Source organism: Pimephales promelas, chromosome 11, assembly GCF_988280905.1.
Source record: "Pimephales promelas chromosome 11, fPimPro1.hap1.1, whole genome shotgun sequence".
Classification (NCBI taxonomy): Eukaryota; Metazoa; Chordata; class Actinopteri; order Cypriniformes; family Leuciscidae; genus Pimephales; species Pimephales promelas.
The window spans coordinates 12,728,854-12,741,409 of record NC_142779.1 but is presented as its reverse complement, the minus strand read 5'-3'; positions in this window follow the sequence as shown (position 1 = coordinate 12,741,409).

Below are 12,556 nucleotides of genomic sequence, written 5' to 3'. Positions count from 1 at the left end.
TCAACTGGAATCTGTAAGATTTCTAATGATGTAAAAGTCTTTACTGTCACCTCTGATCAATTGAATATATCTCTGCTGTAGGACTGCAGGAGCGTCTTCATGTAGCACAGGTTTGCATAGTTCATTACTGCTGTCTTCTTCCTCTTCTGTGGAACAGAAGTGCTAATTGATTGATAACAGTCCAGGGAACAAAATGCCATTGTCACTCTCAAATTGCATGAAACGCTCATAGCACTGAAGTCCACTTGACAAAATTATAGAGGGCAGACACTTAAAAAAAAAAAAAATTATTAAAAAACCCTGCTGGTAGTAAAAGTGGGAGTGGAGTTCTTGAGGCTGTATGTAAACTGTTCATTATTCCGCAGGGGTTCGCTTCATTAACCTCTCAACCATATGACCTACCCGGCACATTTGATTAACTTCACTCCCTCACTCTCTCATTTCAGGGAGTCTCACCTGCAGCGCTGCTGTCAGAAGCCATTAAACCTGCTGAAGTAGAAGACATCTGGAACGGAGATTTGAGAGGAATTTGTTTTCATAATTGGGGAAATCACAACAGTTTATTTCCAGCTTATTTTTAAAACCTTCTGGGATCTGCTATCGCGCCGGCGCGACAAGCTCACTTTTTTCCTTATCAGTGCAAAGAAGACTCAAATTACTCTGTTGATTCTGATCTACTATACTGTCGTAAATGTCTTCTACTATACTGTCGTAAAATCTGTCATGGTTACACCAGGGAATACAGTACACGAGTGCATTTGTTGACAAGCGATACCCCTGAACTCTGCAGAGGGAAGGAGTTCTCACATCTTGGGCAGTCTCCAGTGTTGTGTGTGATATGTCTTCATCCCAGGTACATTGGCATTTGTTTCAGCATGTCATATGAATATTGTTTCATGGGCTTTATTTTTTATCAAACATCAAAAGATCGCGTAGCTCACATTTACAAGCCAGCGTCTTTATAGTAAGGTTAGCCTATTGGCTACTGTTTTACATAATTGATATGCTAATTCAATTCAATGTTTGTTGGTAGATAATAGCCATATCGTCAATATTATAATATCAAGCTCCCATAGATGAATCTGCAAATTTGAAAAATGTATTTGCATTATAGCCTGAGGCAAGACACTTTCACCAGAAAAATAAGTAACAAACATGATGACTATCATGTTATCCTATGCATGTCCTATCCATGTTATCCTATCCTAAACATGACTTATGATAGTTATCCTGACCGATTATTTTGTTCGTCAAATCATGTATTTTTTACTTGCAAGAATGTAGCCCCTACCAAACTCGTTTCGTTGACTGAGTTGGAGAATCTGCTTTGAGCCTAGAAGGACGGGAGACTGCAAGGGGGATCAGGAGCGACGGTTTAAGGCTTTCCAGCACCAGTTCGGTCTTTTGCAAATGGAGGTCCATGCACGTGCCTCTCCTAATCTTCACTTACCTGATGTTGACTGGGAGGATCAGGTTGGGAACAATGTAGGCCCACCATTATCTCAGATGCCTCGATTGGAAAAACTGAGTTAAACTGATGATATAGAACACTTCCTTGTTACTTTTGAAAGGAATTCTGTTGCTGGTTGGTGGACTAAAACTGATTGGGTTTGGCATTTAATCCCTTTGCTGACTGGTAAAGAAAGAGCAGCCTACGTCCTTGTGGGTGTGAACAAGTCTACTGATTATGACAAAGTGAAGTGTGCTATTTTAAAGAAATATGATGTCAATGTTGAAACTTGCTGACAAAATTTCTGTTCATTATTAGTGGATCCAACGGAGACTCCAATAGAGCTTTATAACCGGCTTAAAGACTCTTTGGAAAGTGGATCCAGCCTAAGAGGAAACGAGTGGATTCAGCCTAAGAGGAAACGAGTGGATCCAGCCTAAGAGGAAACGAGTGGATCCAGCCTAAGAGGAAACGAGTGGAGGTGAGTGAAATCATCAATATAGAGCAATATCTTAGAATGCTGTCCCCTGAACTGCAGGTGTGGATTTGAGATAGAGATCCCAGCACCGCAGCGGAAGCAGCATCCTTGGCGGATGTGTTTGTTGCAGCTAGAGGAAAGCGCATTCTGTTAATGACCGCCATTCTCTCAACATGTCTCACTTTCAGCAAAGGAAGCTGGAGGGGTCTGGGAAGCCCTACATGGGGAAACCTACTTCAGCCAAATTAAATTTTGCTCTTAAACGACCTCCCATATGTTACCTGTGTGGTCAAGAAGGGCACACTAAACCAAATTGTCCAAAGATCTCAGCTCAGCTATATTTTGTACCAAGGTAACCAAACCCCCAAGCTCTTTGAGATCTTCAAATGTGGAGATTAATGATTAGAAATTGGCTGCTTTGATTTACACCGGCAGTGATCAGACAAGAAGAAAGTTCACCCTCTTTGATCAGCACAGTCAACAAATTGCCTATTTGGTGTGTACATGGAGATGAGAGATTGTTACCTACTGCGAATGTGTATGTCAAAATAAAAGAGCAGACTTACCTGGTGAAGGTGGGGGGTGGCTGATAACTTGTCTTTCCCTGCGATTCTGGAATCAAAGAATCAAAAAGTATTTTTTCTGGCCTGGTTTGAAAGTAGATGTGGCCTAATTTTGTAAAAGCTGTCCTGTTTGTCAGGAGGTGTACCTCAGACGTCCGACAAGAGCACTACTACAACCACTTCCTATTATTGGTACACCGTTTGAGAGGCTTGGAATGGATGTCGTTAGTCCAGTTGAGAGGATTCACTCAGGGAATCGTTTCATGTTGGTAATAACGAACTAAGGTCTTTCAAGGCGAAACCTGTAGCTACTTGGTCCAGGTATTTTCCAAGGTCGGATTTCCAGCCGAAATTCTAACCGACCAGGGCACTAATTTCATGTCTACCTAGTTGAAACAGGTCTACCAGCTCTTGGGAATTAACAGTCTGCGTACTACTTGCTATCATCCCCAAACGGATGGGTTGAATAAGCGATTTAACCAGACTTAGAAATGGATGTTAAGGAAGTTTGTCAGGGAGATGGATCATAAAGTGTTGATTGTGATTGGAGAAAATGAAGGATTCTAATAGAAAGGATTACAAGATGGTATCTCACCATGTAGCCCTTTAGATTCAAGATACAACATATTTCTGGTAAAGTCAACACTACTGCTGACTATCTCTTTCGCTCTACTGGCAAAATTCCTGAAGTGGGGGGGAAATGTGACGGGTCGAGTGGTGGCTGCACAAGAGTGGTAATGTTGCTGTATCGTAGCCTATCAACACACACACACATGCATTTTTTTAAACTTCTCTCTTTTGTAATTCACATTTATTTGTTTGAGTATAATGATAGCTCATAACCACACAAGAGAAACAGTATTCATTAATTCTTTTTTTTATCAAATAAAGACCCATTTTTCATAAAAAGCATGTGTTCCTTGTTCCTGACTCCTTGGTCCCTCAGAGAAAGCAAATGGGTTTCCAAAGTAGTGTTAAATAATGGTAAGGCTATATATCAAAATTAAACAAGAGAATCTGCTGATTCAGGTAGCACCAGATCGGTCCTTTAACATCCATTAACCTGATCCCAAATCAGATTATAACCCAAAAGTGAAATTAATTTTCTACCTCAGAAAGTTTTTTGTCGACTAAATCCTTTCTATTTATGCTCCCCTGTGCCATATTGCTCTCCAGTGATATTAGATTAAAATGCACTGCTTTTTTTTTCTTTTTCCGTTGCTATATTTTGTCATCATGAATCCAAATGAAAATGAGCTAAGTTGTTACAGTCTGTCAGCAATACAACGCCACACCAAGGGAAGTTCCTTTCATTTTGATAACCTGGAGTTCCACAGCTCAAGAAAGGACACGTGAAATTGATTAGATTTTCCCGTTAGTGGCTCTTTTCCCTAAAGATTCACTTTTGAGCATGTAATTAATTTTAATTGGAATGTGATGTGATGCACACAGAAATAGCAGTGGAAGAGCGGGCGATGTAGCATGTCCTCGATTCTTAGCTGTGTGTGATGCACGTTCGTTTGAACAATTCCCACCCTGATGATGATCGCCTTTTTCAGCCCAGTTCAAACAACTGTACACCAGAGTGGATGCTTTCTCTCCATGCACACAACGTTTCCATCCAAATCACCAGAATAGAAAATTTTCTTTCCCTTTTTGCAGTGGCATACCGTCACACGTATTAAAACAGGTCTACATCAGAGCGTGACATATCAAAAGGAAGAGAATGGAGGGTGGAAAGGCTCTTTTTAATAGAGTGAATTTCAAGAGTGGAGTCCTCAGAGGATGCTGGGAAGACATAATGGCTCTGACAATCAACTGGCTGAGTGCCTTCCTCGTTCTCTTTTCATCGGCTGGGATTTGGGGATGCCTGTGTCTGTCTGTTTGAACCCGACACAGAGCCGGGGAGTCAGCTCGACTTAAGTGGAGCAGAGATAAGCACCAGGAGGCCGTGTGGAGACCCAGTTACCCGTAATCCCACAGACCGCCCTGTGACATTGATAGATTAAAAGAAGAAAAAAGGAAATCAGTGCTGATATGTTCAGAGCTCAGCGTTGAGCTTGTTGTGTCCGTAAATTAATACATCACAATATAAGTCTTAAAAAAAAAAAAAAAAGACTGCGACCGTCACAGCTGGACCGGATGGAGTTGTGATTGCTTTTTTTTTCTCAGACCTTGCACCTTTAACAAAGTAAACAACAGATTTGTTTTTCGTTCTGGTTGCTTGTTTATCTCTGTGAAGGAATCTGATTGCAGTGCACATTGCAAACATTCAGCTTGATCAATAGATGTAACAGCCACTGCATATCTGAATAGAAGTCTCTTTAAAAAAGAAAATAAATCTTCAGCTAATTTTGTTTAGACATGTAAAACATGATGGAATGCTCGTAAACATGTCCACATCCCCAGTTAAATGAAGGTTACCAGACATCCTTCTGACAGCTTTGATATTATAATCACAGCATACAATATTGCATATGTGAAATGTTTATTAGATGGTGCTGGAAGAGTTTTGAAACCATTAGTTTTAGCGGAGGTGGCATCTGAGAGCATATGTAGTGATCTATTATGGTATTTTCCTGTACAATCACGCCAATCCATTGACTGATGGCGCGAGCGCCGCCTTGACACTCTTACGTCGTCATATTATATTAGCGCGCATTATCTGATTTCATTGTGTAAAGTAGCGTAGAGTGGAGCTCAACTCTAGTCTACATTGATGGGCGGAGTAGTGGGAGTGGCCTGCTGACTGAGCATTGCAATGCACTGTGGGGACTGTTGTCTACAATCCACAAGCACTAAAAAGTCATTTTCTACCTTTTATTGGCCAAGAAGGACCCAAATTAGAAATTTATGATACTATTCTACTACATATATGACCCACTTTCAATACATATTCATGTCTCCACCGGTGGAATTACACTTTAAAGAAAATGAGGGACACGTCCAATTTATTTTAAAAAGTAATCAACATTATCCCAAAAATGTATCAAACTGTACTGTTTCTTTAATTCTGCTGTTTATTTCTACAGATTCAAACAAATATGTACAATACATTGTTATAAAAGTTTTGGAAACACATTGTGAGGGTGAGGAAAACAGACTTAAGAAAGCATATTGTATACACCAAATCTTCACTAACATGCTGTTGATTTGAAAGCTGCATATAACATTACAGATGGAGAACATCACCTTCATGACCTTTACAACAACCAATTAAAGCAGCATTACAGGCACTGCATAAGAGAGCCAGTGTTCCAATTAGCAAAATAAATAACCACATTTGGATTTTGTCCCCTAGTCTTGGAGAAATGTGCATCATCTAGTTGCCAAAGTAAATGACACTACAAAAAAATATACACTACTAAAAAATTCCAAACATTTTGGATCAAATCACTTTTATCACAGCATCATGAAACTAGCACTAAAAGTAGATGACAGATTTCATATTTCTTTAGGTTGATTGACAGACTCACTAATGCAATTGTGGACTGTATTAATGCACATCATGCTGTCAGTCTGCAGACTAATGCTAATACACATACTAACGCTTCTAAATAACCTTACTGCTTGCCTTTATGTAACTGTCTATTTGATGAAATCAGCTCACCTTTTTTAACTGCCATGCAGAATGACAATCATTGTATGAAGGAACGCTATTGATTTATTTTAATTTAAAATATCAGAAGCTGTATCTGAATTGTTTTCTTTCATTATCCCTTTCTCGTTACCATGGGAACATGTGCAGAGGGTCTTGTGTATAGTTTGAAATATGAATATATATCTATATATATATAGTGAAGAAATCTTTTTCGTATTAAATCTTGTTGAGAGGAAAATGACTTTTTAAAGATCTCCTTAAATATGCTCTGAATGAAGCACAGGAGTTGAGTCTAGCGGATCAAAAATCAGCGAGTCATTATAGGCTTTTGTTGAACTGCAATTGTTCCTGTGCACCATCTGTGGTGTATATGCCGGATTTTCTCTCCCTGGATCTCATGCTCACGTTCTCTGGGATGTGGACTTTATCACTCCTGTCCTGACATGTGTTCTGTGTCAACACAAGGACTTCAGCGGCGCCGCTATGGAGAATTATAATGAGAAACTTGGCTAGCTAAAGAATAGCTCGTCCTCCTGCGTAACACTTTATTATTATGCTGGTGAAAATGTATAACAGCTAAGAAGCTAAGACCCTCTATCATTATCTTTTTGGACAGCCAGACAAAAGCCTTGACATCTGTATGTTTTTCTGCACTTATCCACATCTCTCTTTCTGTCAGAATCTCTGATTGTGATTTTGCAATTTGCATATACATGTTCAATTTCTTCTCACTTTTCTAAAGTCCTCATCGGCGGTTTGGATAACAGAGCAAAGAGTGGTAATTGTCCTCTTGACATTGCTAGATGAATAACATTGGTAATGTCAAGAAGATAGTTCAAGCAGAAAAGATTACTGGTCAATTGAGTTCCATTCGCTCTGTTGAAAATTAGTCGATTTTTTTCCCATTGTCGGGTCTCGCGCAACTCTCAAGTTCTTTCACAAAACGAGACGCCCAAAGGAGCTCATTGTTCACCCTTACAGGTGTTCTTTTAGCTTTTAAGGAGGCATTTCACTATGTAATTTATTCCAAGTTTAAAATAAGAGGTATGCTGAGAAATTAAGCCACCGAATAAGGGATGTACCAAGAGCACAATTTCTCACTCCAGAAGCACAAATAACTAATAAAACATTGTTGTCGTTGTTTTGTAAAGACTGTTCTCAAGACTGTTCAAATCTAAAGTCTAACTTCCCTAAGCTCCTCCTCAAGGCTTCTATAAAGTTATCTCCAGTGTAGGGATGGGACGATTACCAGTTTCACGATAAAACCATGATGTACTGACGGTATCGTTTAAAATTTAACTATCATTTAAACCGTGTTTGATTATCGCGATTTTAATAGACCTTATGCACCAGAGAAACATGGGCTTCTTCATCTTTAGAATATTGTCTTTGAACTTCCGTTTTTGCGGTCGCTCTGTATATCTCTATGGCATCGCTGTCGAGGAGTAATTAGCTGGTGAAGTGTATTTACTTATTGTAGAGTTAACAAAAGTTATCATGAGCATTGTAATGTTTATCATTGTAAAGCAGATGTCTTCTTAGCAAAATTCGACCGGGATTTTTTTTACGAGCAGTTCATTCATACCTATGCAAGATCGCTGTGAAAATACAGACCGGAAGTCAAAAGACAACGAGCGCAGCTCTAAAAGAGGGGCGGGGCTACATAAGGTCTAACTCACTATAAATCCTGTCCAGCCAGTAACAGTCGCAGACTGTTGGTTTTTTTATTACCCATTTTTTTTAAATTATTATTCGAGAAGGAATGGTGGAAGACAGTGACCGTGCTCGGGAGATTTTTCAGCCATTTAAGAGAACCAAATCTGATCTATGGTCATAAACGTTTTGATGGAAACTTAGCCTAATCGAAGACGGTCAACCTGTCTGCAGAACAAAAAGTCGCTGCAATAGAAACACTTCAAATCAGTGTTGTAGCTATAGCGAAAGCAACTTTGACCCCAATACCAAAACTACGTTTGGGAAATAATTGGGCACAAAATGTTGTTTGAGTTGAAATATTTTGTTGCTCACTTAAAAAATAGACGTGAAGCTTCTGCGAAGAAAAGTTTGCAGCAAGTGGCCTTGAGCCAAAGACGAACAAACAACTTCAAACCAAACTATTATTAAGAGTAACGTTAACATTTTAAGTGATAGTAATGTATAATCATTTTACACTTATTACACAGATTTCTTTTTTTAACCACATTATTACGGGGACATATTGAATTGAGATTAATGTTTTAAATCTTATCCGTTTATTCCATTTTGTACAGCATACAAAACAATCGTCCAGACAACATGATCACAAAAATATTATCAAACAATAAATCAACTCGGATTTCATTTTCAGTACAATCAAAAACGGTAGATGCAAGACAGCAAGTTGTATTTGAATGAAATGAGTGCGTGTCCGTTGTGATACATGGATGTGCGCTGTGTAATAACGTTGCTATTGACGACGGGCATTATTAAGAGGGAAATGGGACGAAATAGAATCTTGCTTAAAAACTGCATAGAGCTGCTTATTTATTTGTTGTTTGTTGATTTTCAAATATAAATCTTGTTGAAATGTTTTCTGTGTGAGCATCAGTTCTTTTTGAACACTTTCATCTCTCATCGTGATTGATAATCACGATAATTTTGGACACTATAATCGTGATATGAAATTTTCCCATCCCTACATTGCAATCACTGGAATTTCTGCCTCGGAAAATGGTTCCACGAATTATCAGTTTTGTGAAACATATTTGTCCTTTGATTTGACTCATCAGATAAGATTTTTAAGTTAAAAATGTAGAGATTCATGAATGACAACTACTTCACCAAATGGTCAACCACATAGTTTCATAACACAAAGAAAACCCCCTGACCTCTTGTTCATTTATGTGATGCTAAAAATATCAAAGTAAATGGGTTTTTGAGATCTGAGCATGAGCAAATGGAAAGGAGAGAAGAGACGTTATAAATTGTCAAAAGTGTCTCAGTAGGAAAGTCCCTGAGGTTTTACTTCTGTTCCTTGCAGAAATTGTGGCGCAGTGTTTTCACAAGAGACAAAAGCCAAGCAAACACGGCTGCAGGGCTTGCCACGTTGATAAGGTGAGGTCAATGCAAGCTCATAATCGACTTCAACAGCTTATGGCGCTTGCCCTCTGGGAATTTCCACATATCAACAAAAGCAGCTCGGCGGAGCAAGTAATAATCTGCTGATATCTGGACTGTGGCATGGGACCACCATCGCCAGAGGCTTTACGAAATGGTTTCCAAACAAATTCCCTCTAAAAAAGAGAAGTGCTCAAAGTAATTTATCTATACTTTATGAGGCCTTTGTCTACATCTTTTAAATCATCTGGAAATGCATTTCAGCTTAACTACATTTTATTTTATTTTTATTTTTTCAGTTGCGGTTGGAATATCTGTAGTTACGGTTACCCTGACTGGCATGGTTTCTATGTGTGTGCACACTTCTTCATATATTCAAAGCTCCGTAGTCTCCAAGCAAAGTAAATGAATGCATTTGCAAATAACTCAAAGTGAACCTAAATGACATGTCAACATTTGTAATGACCACTGATGTGTGTCAAATCAGCTTTGTTGTCCATGACCCATTAACTTGCTTCTATTCAGCAGTGTTGATGTCATTTAGAAGGATTATATTGAAATACACTTAACAGTCTTGTGAAAACGTTTATAATTGTAACTAAAACGTATAATGACTGTGAAGGAATCGCTCAAACTGAGCATTGATTGTTCAGTAAAATATGTTGCCCCCTAAGTGCAGGAATTCAACAATCCCACCTGGCAAACAGTAAGCAAAGGCATGTGTATCAGAGGACACATCACTGTGATGGATCATGAACTGTTTGCAGTGTGACATGGGGAGTATACATCATGTTGTCATGTGTTTTGATCGCTCTAGCCAGAACTCAAGTGTGTGACAAGGGAAAAAGCACAAGACCTTATAAAATCATTATTTTTACCCTTCTATATATCTCATGAATTAATTTGCCCTCTATGTTTTGACACAGCAGTCTGTAGGCATTAGGATCAAACCCAGTGCTGCAACACTTTTAGCTGAGACAATGTTGAAATGTTGACAGCAGCTCCACTGAAACAGTAGTTTTGGTGAGGGCATGGTTCTTTTTTTTTTTTAAAGTAGCGATTCGTTTTGAAAAAGTATCGATTCATTTTTGAAAACTATCGAGTCTTTGAAAAAGTAGCAATTTTTTTGAAAAAGTATCGATTCATTTTTTTTATAAAGTAGTGATGCATTTTTGAAAAAGTATTGATTCACTTTTGATAAAGTAACAATTCTTTTTTGAACAAATATCGATTCTTTTCGAAAACGTATCGGTTCACTTTTGAAAAAGTATCGATTCTTTTTTGAAAAAGTATTGATTCTTTTCGAAAAAAGTAGCAATTTATTTTTGAAAAAGTAACAATTCATTTTTTAAAAAGTAGCGATTCATTTTAAAAAAGTATTGTTTAATTTTTGAAAAAGTAGCAACCTTTTTTTTTTAAAGTATTGATTGTTTTCGAAAAAGTATCGATTCATTTTTGAAAAAGTAGCGATTTAACTGAATTTGTAAATCATCTGTTTAATTCTAGGGTAATTGACAAACGTGCTGCTAACTTCTCCAAAAAATTATGGGTCAGATAATTATTGGAATTGGCTCAGATTTTTTCTCTAAACCAGTTCAGCAGGAAAATTCTGCCCTGCAGCCGATTCAATTGATTGAAAGATTCTAAATCACACTTTAGACATTCTCAAAGACTATTTTTAGTCAAGATTTTAGATATTTTTTTGTTTGAAACTGTGATTTTTGGGTTTTTTTAGTGTTAAGTTTTTGCATTATCTTTTACTACAGTGAAAAACAGAGAAAGACATTTTGTAGTGTCTATTTGCACTCTTTTAGAGTGTCACTCCTTCACTGCTGTGCTTTTTTTCTCTTCATCATGGCTTTTTTTTAATTTTTTTTTTTTTTTTTGTATTTCCCATTCATTTTGAAGTCCCAGAGTTTTGTACCATTCTGGTGAAGTAATGATTTTTATGAATTCAAACATTTGTTTTTAGGTCTAAGATGACAGAACAACACGAGATGGTTCAAATTAATAATAAAAAAACAATATTTTTAATTTAAAAACATTTGTATATTAACTGGATTGAAAGTATTCATCATATTGGATGCCCCTGAACTACAGAACCATTAACCCCTGCGTGTTGTTGTATGAACCCCTGCGTGTTCATTAAAATTGTACTGAAATAATAGAAAACAATCCAGACGCCGGACAAGTAAACTACTGTCAGTAGGATTTTAATTAGCGACAGATAAAGACATGTTAATGCGTGATGCTTACGTGTGTGAGTGTTGGTTCATGTGGTGTTGCTGCATATGAGAATGATCCTTAATGATGGACAGCTGGTGAAAATCTCACTGAATCTTATTACAAGGTTCTTCTCACTTCAGACATGCAGCAGAGCAATAAACCTCAGGAAAAAGTGAAGATTTTCACATGCAGCTCTCCTAAATGTGTTATAAAATATTCCATTCAGGAAACTTTGCTATGGCTTTAGAAGATAACAGTGTGCCTTCAAATTTAGCCAGTGTGTTGGAACACACACCGAGCTCTTTTTCAATTTTTATCTTCTTCTCACAGAAAAGTGCATTGCTGGTAAGAAGGTGTGAGCAAAAAATTCGTGAAATTACCTGTCAGTGTCATGTTTGAAGTTCAGCTTTTATGTAAATCACTGGAGTGTCCTTGACTACAGAGAGATTTTAACAGCCTATTTTTAGCAGCTGTCACCACAAGCCAGAGAAGGTTTTCCCTCATGTGCTGCTGTTTAGAAGTGCTCTCCAACAATGAAGGTTCTAGACCCTTCCAGAGCTGAGATATTGAGATCCCACGTAGCATTTATGCCATTATAAATATCTCAATATCTCAGCTCTGGAAGGGTCTAGCCTCCATTTTGGCACTCAGGTCAAAGCCTCATGGCCCTCTATCAGAATCTAGAGTTTCATGAAGTGCAAAAAAAGTTTCTCTGATCTTCTTGAAACTCTGGATTCTGATAGAGGTCCATGAGACTTAGACCTGAGTGTAAAAATGGAGGCTCTAGACCCTTCCAGAGCTGAGATATTGAGATATTTATAATGGCATAAATGCTACGTGGTATCTTGAACTGGCTTTTTAAATTTTATTATATTGTTGTCTGAGGTCAACTTATATCGTTCGCTTGGTGTTTGCATTCAAAAACATCAAAATGAACAAGTAATAGGCTATTTTGTACCCCGGTTGTGAGCCTACCTAAAAAACAGTCGGTTTTTATGGGCATGTCGCACTGAAGACTTGGAAGTTAACACCCACTGCTGCGAGTGGAGAACAGTTTTGCATATTATAATGAGTTTAACCCACCCGTTGGTGCACATGGGGGAAAATGTCCAATGTTGTAAAATGGCACCCATTCATTCACC